This window comes from Sus scrofa, chromosome 1, assembly GCF_000003025.6.
Source record: "Sus scrofa isolate TJ Tabasco breed Duroc chromosome 1, Sscrofa11.1, whole genome shotgun sequence".
Taxonomy (NCBI): Eukaryota; Metazoa; Chordata; class Mammalia; order Artiodactyla; family Suidae; genus Sus; species Sus scrofa.
In genome coordinates, this window is record NC_010443.5 from 35,852,227 (window position 1) to 35,864,817 (window position 12,591).

A 12,591-nucleotide genomic window follows, 5' to 3' on the forward strand; every position below is an offset into this window, starting at 1 on the left:
GAGGCTGATATTAAGCGCCAAACTTCAGTTCACACATATTAAATAGTAGTTAAATACTTATAATTAGAACTTTTTCCTATCATTCGTCTTGCTTCCTACTTCTTACCACACAAATTCTGGTACACTAAAACCTGCTTATCACCCCTGCTTTCAGTGCCTTGGCACCTACTGTTCCTGCCACTAATTCTAGTTCCAATTCCTTTATTTATTAAGCTCTACCTTCAGTTCCTCCTCCTTGACAAAACAATCTCAATCAATCTTGGAGAAAAAAAACGAGCCCACTTTCCAGCTACCTTCCAAAGAACTTTCTGTCTGCACTATACAATAGGAAATGACAAAGAATTTTATGCCTGTTGAGCGTTATAATGCTAATATCACACTAGGAGCATATGCTAAGTATTGCCCTCCCCCCAAAAAAAGACAAAAATACCTCTTTCCGCTCAATAACGCAGAAATGTTTAAGAACGGGCAGACTTCGTAACTTTCTCGCCCCTCCCCTTTCGAAATTCTACTAAATTGGCTTTCTACTCCACTCTTTACACTTTTACATGAGAGCCGGAAAATAAGCCAGGATTTAGGAGCATCCCTTCCCGACGAGCAGAAGGGAAACCTCAAAGCTCATGGAACAGGAGTCCGCCTTCCAGGTTCACTCAGGACACGACGATGGAGCACCTGTCACAGCGAGGAGACTCCGCGGCAGGGGCGGGGTTTCTGGGTCTGGGGGGTGCCAGGCCGGGAGCGCAAGAGGGTCCCCAGGGAGAAAAAGCAGAAGCGAGGAAGGAAAGAGGACGCGGAGAAGCTAAGGGACCTGGGGCGGCAGGGGCGGGGAAGCGAGAAGGATTTTAGCGGAAGTGGAAATGGGGGCAGCTGAGGGGATGGGGGGGTGCGACCGAGCGGAAGGGGAAGTTGGCGCCACTGGGTCCTCCAGGACTCTGTGTCGGTGAAGACTGAGTAGCAGATATTTTCTAGGAAAGAACCACTTTATAGCTCTTCTCCACACGAATTGCAAACAGCCGCCAGCGCAAAGCCGCCACGCAAGCTCACTGCCGTCAATACTTCCGGGCGCCAGGACGCGGTACTGAGGGACGCGAAGGCCTTTGCCAGGTGAGGGAGAGTAATGGGAAAAGATGAGTCCAACTTTCCCGGGAAAGTGGAGAAATAGGTATGAACATTCGAAAGAATAGGGAGGCGCGATTTCAATGCATCTGTTTAAATGCTGAATACTTTCTAGGCCTTGTGGTCAGTAGTTCTAAAAAAAAAAAAAAAAAGGCTAAAGAATTCTGGCGATAAAAACAAATTTAATCTCGGACTGTCTTGAAGTGGGCCGTCTCCTTTTTTGCAGAACTGCAAACTGAGGTGAAAGGCATGACGCTGTTAGGGTAAAAGCAAACGATCCGGTTCCTTTACCGGCAAAATTGGCTTATTTGGGAATAGAAGAGGAATTCCAGCTGGGGACAGGGGAACATAGCCAAAGCCATAGATCCGTTCAACAGAGGTGAGGACCATGCTGTTATAGGGAAAAAGTGGAAGTTGGGAGTGGTTGTTTTTGAAGGAAGTCTGTTGGTGGAAAGTGAGAGTTCAGGTGGTGGTAGTTTCTCGTAGGCTGGGTTGCTGGTTAAACAGACCCCGTCGGGTCTGTAAAGGATGCTTTCCTGTGGGAGTATGTAATTAACATGGAGTAATTGATGCTTCCTGTGGTAGAGTGTGAAGGTTCTCCCTTCTGGCCTCCCAACTCTTAAATGAGGTTTCCTTTATTCAGTTTTTGAATTCTGGAGGGATCAGGTGGGGAAAAAGAAAAGTGTTTTAACCTTTGTCGTGAAGAAATTTTCTTAAAGAAGGGGGAAACAAGGGTCCTTTAAATACAGTTGTGTGTAATATCTTAAAGTTATCTAACACCTGCATTGTGGAGTATTTATCAGGATTTTTTCCATGAATTTCTTTGAAGATAAAATGTATTAGTTTAACATCTAACTTCACCCCCCTTTTGGCTTTTTTTTTTTTTTTTAGGGCTGCACCCTCGCATGTGGAGGTTCCCAGGCTAGGGGTCAAATTAGGGCTGTGCTGCCGGCCTACACCACAGCCACAGCTACTCAGGATCTGAGCATGCCTGCGACCTATACCACCTACATCACAGCTCACGGCAAAGCTAGATCCTTAATCCACTGAGCAAGGCCAGGGATTGAACCTGTGTCCTCATGGGTGCTAGTCAGATTTGTTAACTGCTGAGCCACTACTGGAACTCCAACATCTCCCTTTTTATAAGAGGAAAGAAATAGTCCTTTGAGAAGTCCCAGGGGCCCTCTGGAAAGTCCCTAAATTATTTTATTTATTTATTTTTGTCTTTTTAGGGCTGCACTCTAGGCATATGGAAGTTCCCAGGCTAGGGACTGAATTGGAGCTGCAGCTGCCTGCCTACACATCAGCCACAGCAATGCCAGATCTGAGTCACATCTACAGTCTACACTGCAGCTTCCAGCAACCCCTGATCCTTAACCCACTGAGTGGGGAGGAATTGAACCCGAATCCTCATGAATACTAGTGGGGTTCTTAACCCACTGAGCCACAATGGGAACTCCCCCAAAATTATTTTTTAAAAGACTTTATTTAGATCAGTAAGGGAATTATTGTAAAGAAACATAGTTATATATTTAATGTAGTTATATATTTAATGTAGGTGTAACAGACCCAGTCTGAAATAATTGGAGAAGTGACAGTTTGAATGTTAATAGACAAAAGAAATTTTTTGAATAGGCCTGAAACCCAATTTGGACCTGGCTCTTTGGGGAGACTTGTAGCTGGTAGGTAGTTGTCTAGTTTTATCTAAGTAGATTTTAACTGTTAATGTGATATTGACTTACAAATAACAAGAGCTATTAGTCATTATATGTTTTTATCTTCTCATTGTTGTAAGAGGGGACCTTGAAAATGTAAGGCTGCAGCTCTTAGCTGCCCGCTGATATTGCTTTGAGAATGGCTGGTAGCATCCAGTGTGTGTAAACCTTAAGTTCTTAGTACTATAAACATTTGTCTGGTATTACCTTGGATGTTAGAACCACAGCTATTCTATTTTGTCTTTTTATTTTTCTCCTAAATGGCTAAAGCAGATGTCACTGTTAATGATCTTAGTGTTTTCCTAGATATGAGAAGATGCAAGAATTTGGGGCTCATAAACATCTTTACCTGAAAACATCTAACTATCTGAAGTCCTGTTCTACCAGTTTTTCCGTGCCTCATTCCTGATCTCCACCCTGAACTCCTCTCAGGGGATGTTGAGGGTCAGCAGCTGCAGAGACGATGATTTAATCCATGTAGAGACAAATGCCAAGTGTCCATCTCCACTTCACAGGACTCCCCATGGTCGTAAATTTGACCGTAGTTTGAGGAGGCATTTCGTGACCATTTTGTCCCATGGTGTTAGGAATGCTCATTCCCAGATCTGGCAAAGATTTCGTTGACAGGCCACTCAATGTGCTATTATTAACAGTAGCCAAAAGTCTCTGGACCACCTGTCTTACTAGTCTGTTATGGTCCAGGAATTTTATTCCTTCTCATCGCATTTTCTCATATCTAGAGTTACACCGATCTCATATGGAACTGTGTTTTATTTTAGAGACTCGATTATAAATTTGGCAATGTAAGAAATAACAATTTTGTAAAAACAGTTAATAGAAAATAATATAGTTGGTAGTATTAGTAAAAGTTATAAATCGGAATTTAGGTTAAGAGGTTTTACCAAATGCAGCCCAGTATATCCCAGTTCACCTGGCTTTGTCTGTTCTTTATCTTTAAGTGAAATTATATACTGGCTTTGTCCATAGTAATGTCAATAGTGGCCTCTACAGAATTATATTTTTCTTAGAATAAATTACCAAAGGGCTGACTAATAAGGGCCATGGAGGGAAGAAACCCACCAAAGTAAATCAGAAGTACTAGCTGTAGGTAATTGACTATAAACCCAACAATTGAATTGATTTTTAAAATTTACATAGGATCGTGTCCATGATAGAGAACTTTGATTTGTGTGTAAAACAAAAAGAAACCAAGAAGAAAAGTAACCATATGGTCAGGTCTGGCAGTCTTGGGATAGCTGTCTACTTCTGGGGTAGTCTTGGTCCTGGTGTTGGCGTCTCTCTTTTTCTTATTTGAACATTATTTTAAGGCCTGAGTATGGAGTTAGTAGTTTTCTTTATGGACCTGTCCAATGCAAGGCCCTTCTTAAGAGAGAAATATAAATTTAAGAATTAATTTTTTAATTTCTCCGGGCGTGAGGATAATACCTGAAAGGAAACCTTTTATCTAGGTTGGAGACAGTCTTTCAAATGATACCTTTCCCGGCACATATAGCCCCTGGTTATCACAGGGTATCTGATATTCCCCCAAACACAGATTGTAGCAATCAGCTTCAAAAATGCACTTAGAGTATTTTCTTAATAATTGGATTAAATTTTACAGTAATGTAGCATAGCAACAAAGAACCATTTGGGGGTGGGTTTTTAGACAGTAAACACTAGACTCAGTAACCTTAGAAGAAAATTCATATTTATGGTCAGGGTCAGAGCAGGTATTATTTACATTTCAGGAGACAGTTTTTATTTACCTAATAAGGCTGCAGAACCCAGAGGTCTCCAATTTTTGGAAGGACCAGGCAGAGAGGAAAAAAAGAAAAATGTTTTAATCTTACTCACAGATGTAAATCACCGAATTGTTGCAGTTCATTAAGTAACTTGAAGGGAAAGTTTTTTCTATTTGAAAAATAAAGGTCAAAAACAAATGTTACAAAATTATAATTGTACTCAGTAGTTTTTACCCCATGTCATTAATTTTGTTCTGTACAAGTCCAGTTTTTTACCAGTTTTGTTGATCTTGCCTGATGATTGAGGATGACAGTATTGGAGATAATTTTAAGAAGTCTGTGAGAAAAAAATTTAAGGCTTATATGATTTGTCTGGTGAAACAGGTGTCTTGATTACTGGAGATTATAGAAAGTATACCGCAGATGGAAAACACATTTTAAATCATTTTTTGTGAGGGCATCATCCCTATAGCCAGGGAAAGTTTTAATCCATCAAATAAGAATTATGTTTGCCAGAGTTCCCGTCATGGCTCAGTGGTTAGTGAATCCGACTAGGAACCATGAGATTTTGGGTTCGATCCCTGGCCTTGCTCAGTGGGTTAAGATCAGGTGTTGCTGTGAGCTGTGGTGTAGGTCGCAGACACGGCTCGGATCCTGAATTGCTGTGGCTCTGGCGTAGGCCAGTGGCTACAGCTCCGATTGGACCCCTAGCCTAGGAACCTCCTTATGCCATGGGTGCGGCCCTAGAAAAGGCAGAAAGACAATAAATAAAGAAAGAAATTAAAAAAAATAACAATAGATAGGAGGATACCAGGGAATCTCTTTTACTACCTAGGCATGGAGGAAGTGTCAGAAAGAGAGAGGGAGAAGGGAAGCACATGGAAGAGAGAATATCTCTCAATTGTTTTTTTCTTGGACATTCAAACTCTTTAGAGGGATGACTGGTGACTTATCCAGAAATCAAGTTGGATCAAAATACTTTTTAAGGTTCAAAAAGTCTTTTGGAATGTTTATACAAATGCAAAAAAAAATAATTAAGTAATTAAGACAATTTTATGTGCTTCAAGATTGAAAGCTATTTTGAGCCAATCTCTCAGAAGAGTCATACTGAAAAGTCTTGACTGCAAAACACGATATGGAAGAAAAGGAAGAAAAGGAGTTTAATTAAGAGTGAGTCAAGTGAAGGAGGAGAAGAATAACTGGATATGTATTTCTTTTCTCTTTTTTTGCTTTTTAGGGCCACCCCATAGCACATGGAAGTTCCCAGGCTAGGGGTTGAATTGGAGCTACAGCTGCCAGCCTACAGCCCAGCCACAGCAACACGGGATCCGAGGTTCATGTGTGACCTATCCCACAGCTCATGGCAACACCCAATCCTTAACCCACTGAGTGAGGCCAGGGGTCAAACCCTAATCCTCATGGACAATAGTCAGGCTCATTACCACTGAGCCACTGTGGGAACTTCCTGGATATGTATAGTTCATGAAAAATCCAATGACTAAAGTAATGACAATCTGATATTTGTAGACTTAGCCAGCAGTGAAAAAGTGGACTAGGCACTGACATGCTACTATTACAGCGTATTAACTTTTCGGGTTGTGCTCTGGCACAATGGTTATCATCATAAAAGGTATTTTTACACTAAGGTGTATGTAAACATACATTGAAACACTATACATACGAATGAGCAACCACAACACAACTGGGTAAGAAAAAGATGAGAAAGACCAGGTCTTGGAAAACTTTTTCCCTTTCTACAGAATGTGAGAACCAAGTGTCACATACCCTAGTCTCAGCCCTCCCAGCTTCCTCCTTCCTGTCCTCTCAGGAGACTTAAATAAAGTATTTCTATGGTTTAGCCTCAGAGTAAATTCCAATTTACCAAGGATAATTGAAAATGTACACACGTGTGTGTGGGGGGGGTGTATGTGACGGAATTTCAATATGAAATTCAAATAAATATTAATAGAATTGCTTATTTAAGCCCACTGCCTAACGCCACTGAACATGTCATTGCAGAGTCTCAGCTCCTATTACATGCCCATAGCCATTTCTGTGGGTGGAGTGCGACTGCAGAAAAGAAATGTTGTTTTATGTCAACATATTAGTCACGGCACCGAAATGCATAAATGTCACCTTCTGCGCTATCTTCCATGTATCTTCACTAGTTGCCCACCCTTCCTCCAAATTCCGAAGTGTTTTGGACTTTTTTTTTTGCTACACCTGTAGCATATGGAAGTTCCCAGGCTAGGGCTCAAATTGGAGCTTCAGCCCCTGGCCTACACCACAGCTCATGGCAACATTGGATCCTTAACTCACTGAGCAAGGCCAGGGATTGACTCCGAATCCTCATGGATACTAGTGGGGTTTGTTACCACTGAGCCACAACGGCAACTCCCTGGACCTCTTTTGGTTATGTATGTAATTTTATACTATATGTGTATAAAACAACACAAATTTCTCTTCAGTTTATTGCTAAATTCTTTGAGAACTAGCAAGTAACTAAATACTTGGAGACAATATAAGGCGTGTGATAAACTCATGCCCGAATGGCTTACTTTAAGAAAGGGATCTATACAAGCTGCTGCAGCTGCCAACTTTGGAAGGCTGCAATATCATATATCCCTATTCAGAATTAGTGCAATATCACATACCCATATTCAAATTTATGACAAAACATCTAGTTACTCCCACTCATTCTGTAAACTGGTTTATGCTCCCAAATCACCATTTAATCATGTGACTTTCTTCTTCTCCTCCTCCTCCTTCTTTTTTTTTTTTTTTTTTTTTTTTTCCTTTGTCTTTTTGGGGCTGCACCTGTGGCATATGGAAGTTCCTAGGCTAGGGGTCAAACTGGAGCTACAGCTGCCAGCCTATGCCACAGCCACAGGATCTGAGCTGCATCTGTGACCTACACCATAGCTCAAGGAAATGCCGAATCCCTAAGCCACTGAGCAAGGCCAGGGATCAAACCCACATTCTCTGGATACTAGTTGGGTTTGTTACCGCTGAGCCATGCTGGAACTCCTTGTGTGAATATCTTGTTCAACAGAGTGTAATGGTTTAAATTGCTCATTTCATATGTCAAAAGATAAAATAATGAAAAAATAAAACAGCCCAGGAACGGTGAGTTTAAGGCAAAGTGACAGTAACACAAAGAGAAAGCTGCAGGAAAGAGTCAACAGTTCCTAAGGTAGTGAGCTATGGGGGCCTTCGGAATACATCAGAGTGTAGCCCTGACCCGACTTCGTCATTTGCTTCCACAGAGGGTTCTAGACAGAGGAGTAGGGGGAGATAAAGGAAGAAAAGGGGAAAAGAAGGTGCAAACTACAGTTGTAGACAGGCTAAGTTGCTTTTAAGTTGCCCAGAGACTCCTGCTGAGCTTCCCTCTGCTGGGGGGAGTAGGAGGGCAGAGGGAATTGAGATAATTGACTGGTACTAGACACCCCCTGCCATTCCTGCCCAGAAAAAAAAAAAAAAGGAAAAAACAACAACACTTGAACTGCAGCCTGAGTTCCCCCTGCGCAGGAACTTGGATTTGTTTCATCCACCAGACCTCACAGGCTATGCCAAACAAGCCAGTACTTTTATAGTCCGAGGCAGGCAATCTGCAGCTCTAGATGTGACACGCCCCTTGCCCTTGCTGAGCCGATGCCAACAGGCTGGCCCACTTCCTCATGCAGCACCGGTGTGGGCCAGGTGCGGGTCAATTCCCGGGAACAGGCCTGGCCGGGTTCCACAGGAGCGAAGGTAGCCCTGCAGCTTAGCTGGCGGAGACCCCGTGGCCTGGCAGGCTAGGCAGACGAAGCAGAGATGGTGGCAGGAAAAAAAAATATCTCAGCCCCGTCAGTAAAAGTTCAGTAGAGGTCCCATACGCTCCCCTTCCCATGCCCCATGCATAGATGAAAATCATAGAGTCATAGAGGGGAATCAGAACATGGTTGATCCTTGAGCTTTCTGGAAAGCGAAGATCCCTACCTTAAGTGGGTCTTCATGGGAGGCGGAAGATGATCTGAATCACAGCACCAAAAATAGTCAGTTTCCTAGGTCCCTGTCTCGCTGTAGCAAAGCTTTGAATTGCGGAGGTTTAACAAATTTATTAAAGTGAAAGTACATTTTCAGAAAAGGAGAGTGAGGACTCTCATGCGTGCAGGTTAAAAAGAGGGCCTGACTCACTCTGCCATAGTGAGTCCACACCCCACAATGTGGACCTGAGTGGAGACCCAATTTGATCTGATTGGTCTTGGGCAGGCCACCTCATTTGCATGGGGAACAGGTTATATAGAGGCAGGGTGAGAAGTGGGCAGCATTCCTTCTCTAGCAGGGAGTGAGCAGCCCAGGCTGGCCAAGGTGGGGGAAGGGGCATTACAAGGAGACATGACCAGGGAGTTCCTGTCGTGGCTCAGTGGTTAACGAATCCAACTAGGAACCGTGAGGTTGCAGGTTCGATCCCTGGCCTTGCTCAGTGGGTTAAGGATCTGGCCGTTGCCGTGAGCTGTGGTGTAGGTTGCAGATGCAGCTCAGATCCCGCCTTGCTGTGGCTCTGGCATAGGCCGGCAGCTACTGCTCCGATTGGACCCCTAGCCTAGAAACCTCCATATGCCCCAGTAGCGGCCCAAGAAATGGCAAAAAGACCAAAAAAAAAAAAAAAAAAGGACATGGCCAGAGGCTTTTGGGTTTAATTTCCTTGAAGGGGACTTGAAGCCTGTAATATATCTACTGTCAAATGCTAGAATTATTAATTATTTCCTTTTGTGGGGAGAAAGAAATCCCAGCATGATACATTTCTAAAAAGTCTTGGCCTAATAAATGAATAGGGGCAGAGGAAACTAAAGAGAGAAGGGTGGGTATCTTTCAAAGGGCCTAAAAAAGGGGCATAGGACCAGAGGCAGGAACCTGTTGTAGAGATTTCCACTATTTGAACCATTTTAGTGCCTCTCTTGGAGAAGGGAAGGAGGAAACTGGCCCTGGCGGCAGGGCCTGAGACAAGGAAAATGGAAGAGGGGAAAGAGAGGCCTCGGAAGACGTGTTGTCTTTTTTTATTTGAAGTGTGATGGGAAGGGATTACAATTTTAAAATATAACTCTGTCCAGGGTGCCTGAGGAAAGTGGGGGGGGGGGGGTCCCAACATTTAGATTACTAGAATCCCATTTCTTAGGTTTTTTCCCTAGAGCAAAAGAAAAATTCCTAAACATTCTGCACGTCAAATACTAGCACAGCCGATTCCAAAGGAGTTGGGCCAAATGCTAAGTGAGTATTCACAGAAAGTACAAAGACTTCACAGGCAATTATCCAATGCAAGTTGTCTAAGTTTCTATTTGTGTATGTGGCACCCCTGGCAGGAGCAACTCCATTTTGGGCCTAGAGATTTATTTCAACAGTAGTTACCAATCCCTGAGATCTCCATAATTGTCTTTCTTACTACCTATATTAAAGTATTCTGCTTAAATAAAATTTGTGTCATTTGTTTCATGCAGCCAGCTTTTCAACAACAACAAAAATCACTAAGTCATTGTTGGTGAATGTTCTTTCATTCTAGAATTCTTTTGATCCTCGATAATCCTTTTATTGCTTCATGCACATGTTAGGATCATAAATGTTGGGGACTAAAATCACAGAGTACTTAAATTACTTTCATGTTGAAAAGACTGTAAGGACTTTGGAAGAGTGTAGGGGAGCAAAATTCGCTACCCCAAAATGTGTCTCTCTGGCATGAGGATTATTTTAGGCTGATTATTTGTAAGAAACAGAAGACTCAGGAAGACTTTATCCTTACCCTTCCCCCCTTAACTGTCTGAGAGAATTTAGATGAAGGGCCTGGTCCAGGAGAGAATTATTATCAGCGACACCCAGTGGACTGAGTGTGGGAGGGCGATCTCAGCAGGACCTGGAGACCAGAGTCCTCTCTGTGTCCTGCATGGCAAGGTGAACATTTGTTTAACAAATGTTTTGTTTTTCCACCTGGAAGTAAATTGACTTCCTCCCCTTTTGAAGTCTCTAATCCTTATCCCCCCCTTCTCCTTCTCAGATGGCATTCAAACTCCAATTGCCTAATTTTCCTTCGGTCTCATTTTCCTTGTGGGGGTCCTCATATCTATATTTATATCTATTTCTGTATATATATGGATATAGATAAATATATATGTAATTAAACTTATTTTCTCCTGTTAATCTGTCTCATAATAATTTAATTCTTAGACCAACCAGAAGAACATAGACGGGTAGAGAAAAAAATTTTCCTTCTCCAACAAGAAAAAAACTATATCAATCTACCCCTCCCCACCCCCCTCACACTCCTTCTTTCTTTATTTCCACATCTGAGGGGTCCACTGTTTACCAGCTGTTGCTGCAGGTGCTGCAAGTATAGAGATAAAGGGGGTATGGGTGGAGAAAGCAGAAGACTCCTTCTGTGAAGACCCAGCACTCTCTTGAGAGAAGTAAAATGTGAGGGAAAGATGTAATTGTGAAATATGTTGACGCAGGAGCCTGGTGATAAAACAGCCAATCCTTTCTTGATACTTTATTGGTCTGACCTGAAAGCTGAGCAGATATAAATGGGTTGGAGCACAGGCAGCTATCACCATTCCAAGAAGAACGACCAGCTGGCAAAGACGAAAGGAATTGAGACAGAGTGAGTGGTGGGAATAATAAGCAGGGTAGTAAGATAATAATAAGTTAAGTAAGTAAGGTAATAATAAGGTAGTAATAATACGAGTTGGTTTGTGGCCAAATCCTTAAGCCTTGTGTGCCAATTTATTATTGGCAAATATTATTTGTCAAGTACTGTAGTAGGCACTGCAGATGCTCTCTTGCAGCTAAATCTAGTGGGAAGATTTGGTTAAAGAATTACAGGAACATGTGAGTGAGGATTAAGGAAGCATAGAAATGTGAGAGCATACAGTAAAAGTATTTTGTATAGTCTAGAGTATTAAAGAGGAAGCTTGGAATTAGGAAGAGGAAGGTGTAACGGGTGGGGGATCACATAGTCAGAGGCTTGGAATGAAGAGAAAACCTGAAGGAAATGAAAAACTGAAAGAAGTTCATTTTGGCTGGGAGGCGGAGGGGTGATGTGTGGCATTGAATGAAACTAGAAGGATGTATTAATGACAGCCTAAAACCAAATTAAAATGTGACAAACAAGTCATATTCTGACTGTGCAAAATAGAATAGTTCTAATTTTTTTGTTGTTCATTTCCCATGTTGAGCTAATTATTTTCTTATTAAGTATTTGTTTGTATTAATTTTCTGGATGTAACAATCCCAACACCTGGTAAAATGGTATATGGCTTCTAAGAGAACAGCTAGCTTAGTCCTTGTGCAGGAGGGGAACTATCTGATCACTTTTGAAGAACTTAAAAAAAAAAAAGGAGAAAGTGAAAACTGTGATCTCAGATGTGTACAGGGTTCTCTTTCTTTTTTCACGTGGTGTGGTGCAAGCTTGTTCAGCTGGGCTAAATCTGCTTATGGTGAGACAGCAAAGTATCCTACAGGACAACTTTATTTTATTTTATTTTTTTATTTTGAGCTTTTCATTAATCTGCTTATGGTGAGACAGCAAAGTATCCTACAGGACAACTTTATTTTATTTTATTTTATTTTATTTTATTTTATTTTTTGTCTATTTGCCATTTCTTGGGCTGCTCCCATGGCATATGGAGGTTCCCAGGCTAGGGGTCTAATCGGAGCTGTAGCCACTGGCCTACACCAGAGCCACAGTAACGTGGGATCCCAGCCACGTCTGCAACCTACACCACAGCTCACGGCAACGCCAGATCCTTAACCCACTGAGCAAGGCCAGGGATCAAACCCACAACCTCATGGTTCCTAGTCGGATTTGTTAATCACTGAGCCACAGTGGGAACTCCTGGGACAACTTATAAATGTTTGTTTTATCCTACAGAAATTTTATTAAATGGTAAGTGCCTTACAACCTTTGTGTTGCCTAAGATTCTGGAACAAATATAAAATGTTGATTGCTTAACTGCATGCTTATTAAAAAACTTGAATCTTAACCCTTG

At 42.1% G+C, this 12,591-nt stretch overlaps 1 protein-coding gene across 5 annotated transcripts in view; it reads left to right on the forward strand.

Annotated features, from left to right (window-relative positions):
* ECHDC1 (ethylmalonyl-CoA decarboxylase 1) overlaps positions 713-12,591 on the forward strand; it is a 56,376-nt gene continuing 44,497 nt past the window's right edge. Inside the window, exon 1 of one of the 5 annotated variants that reach the window (XM_021088555.1) lies at positions 713-1,104. The gene's annotated coding sequence lies outside the window, so the exon portion shown is untranslated. Of the gene's footprint in view, positions 1,163-11,033; positions 11,205-12,591 lie in introns of those variants that run through there. The other 4 variants (XM_021088558.1, XM_013988459.2, XM_003121214.6 and 1 more) reach the window with 4 other exon arrangements.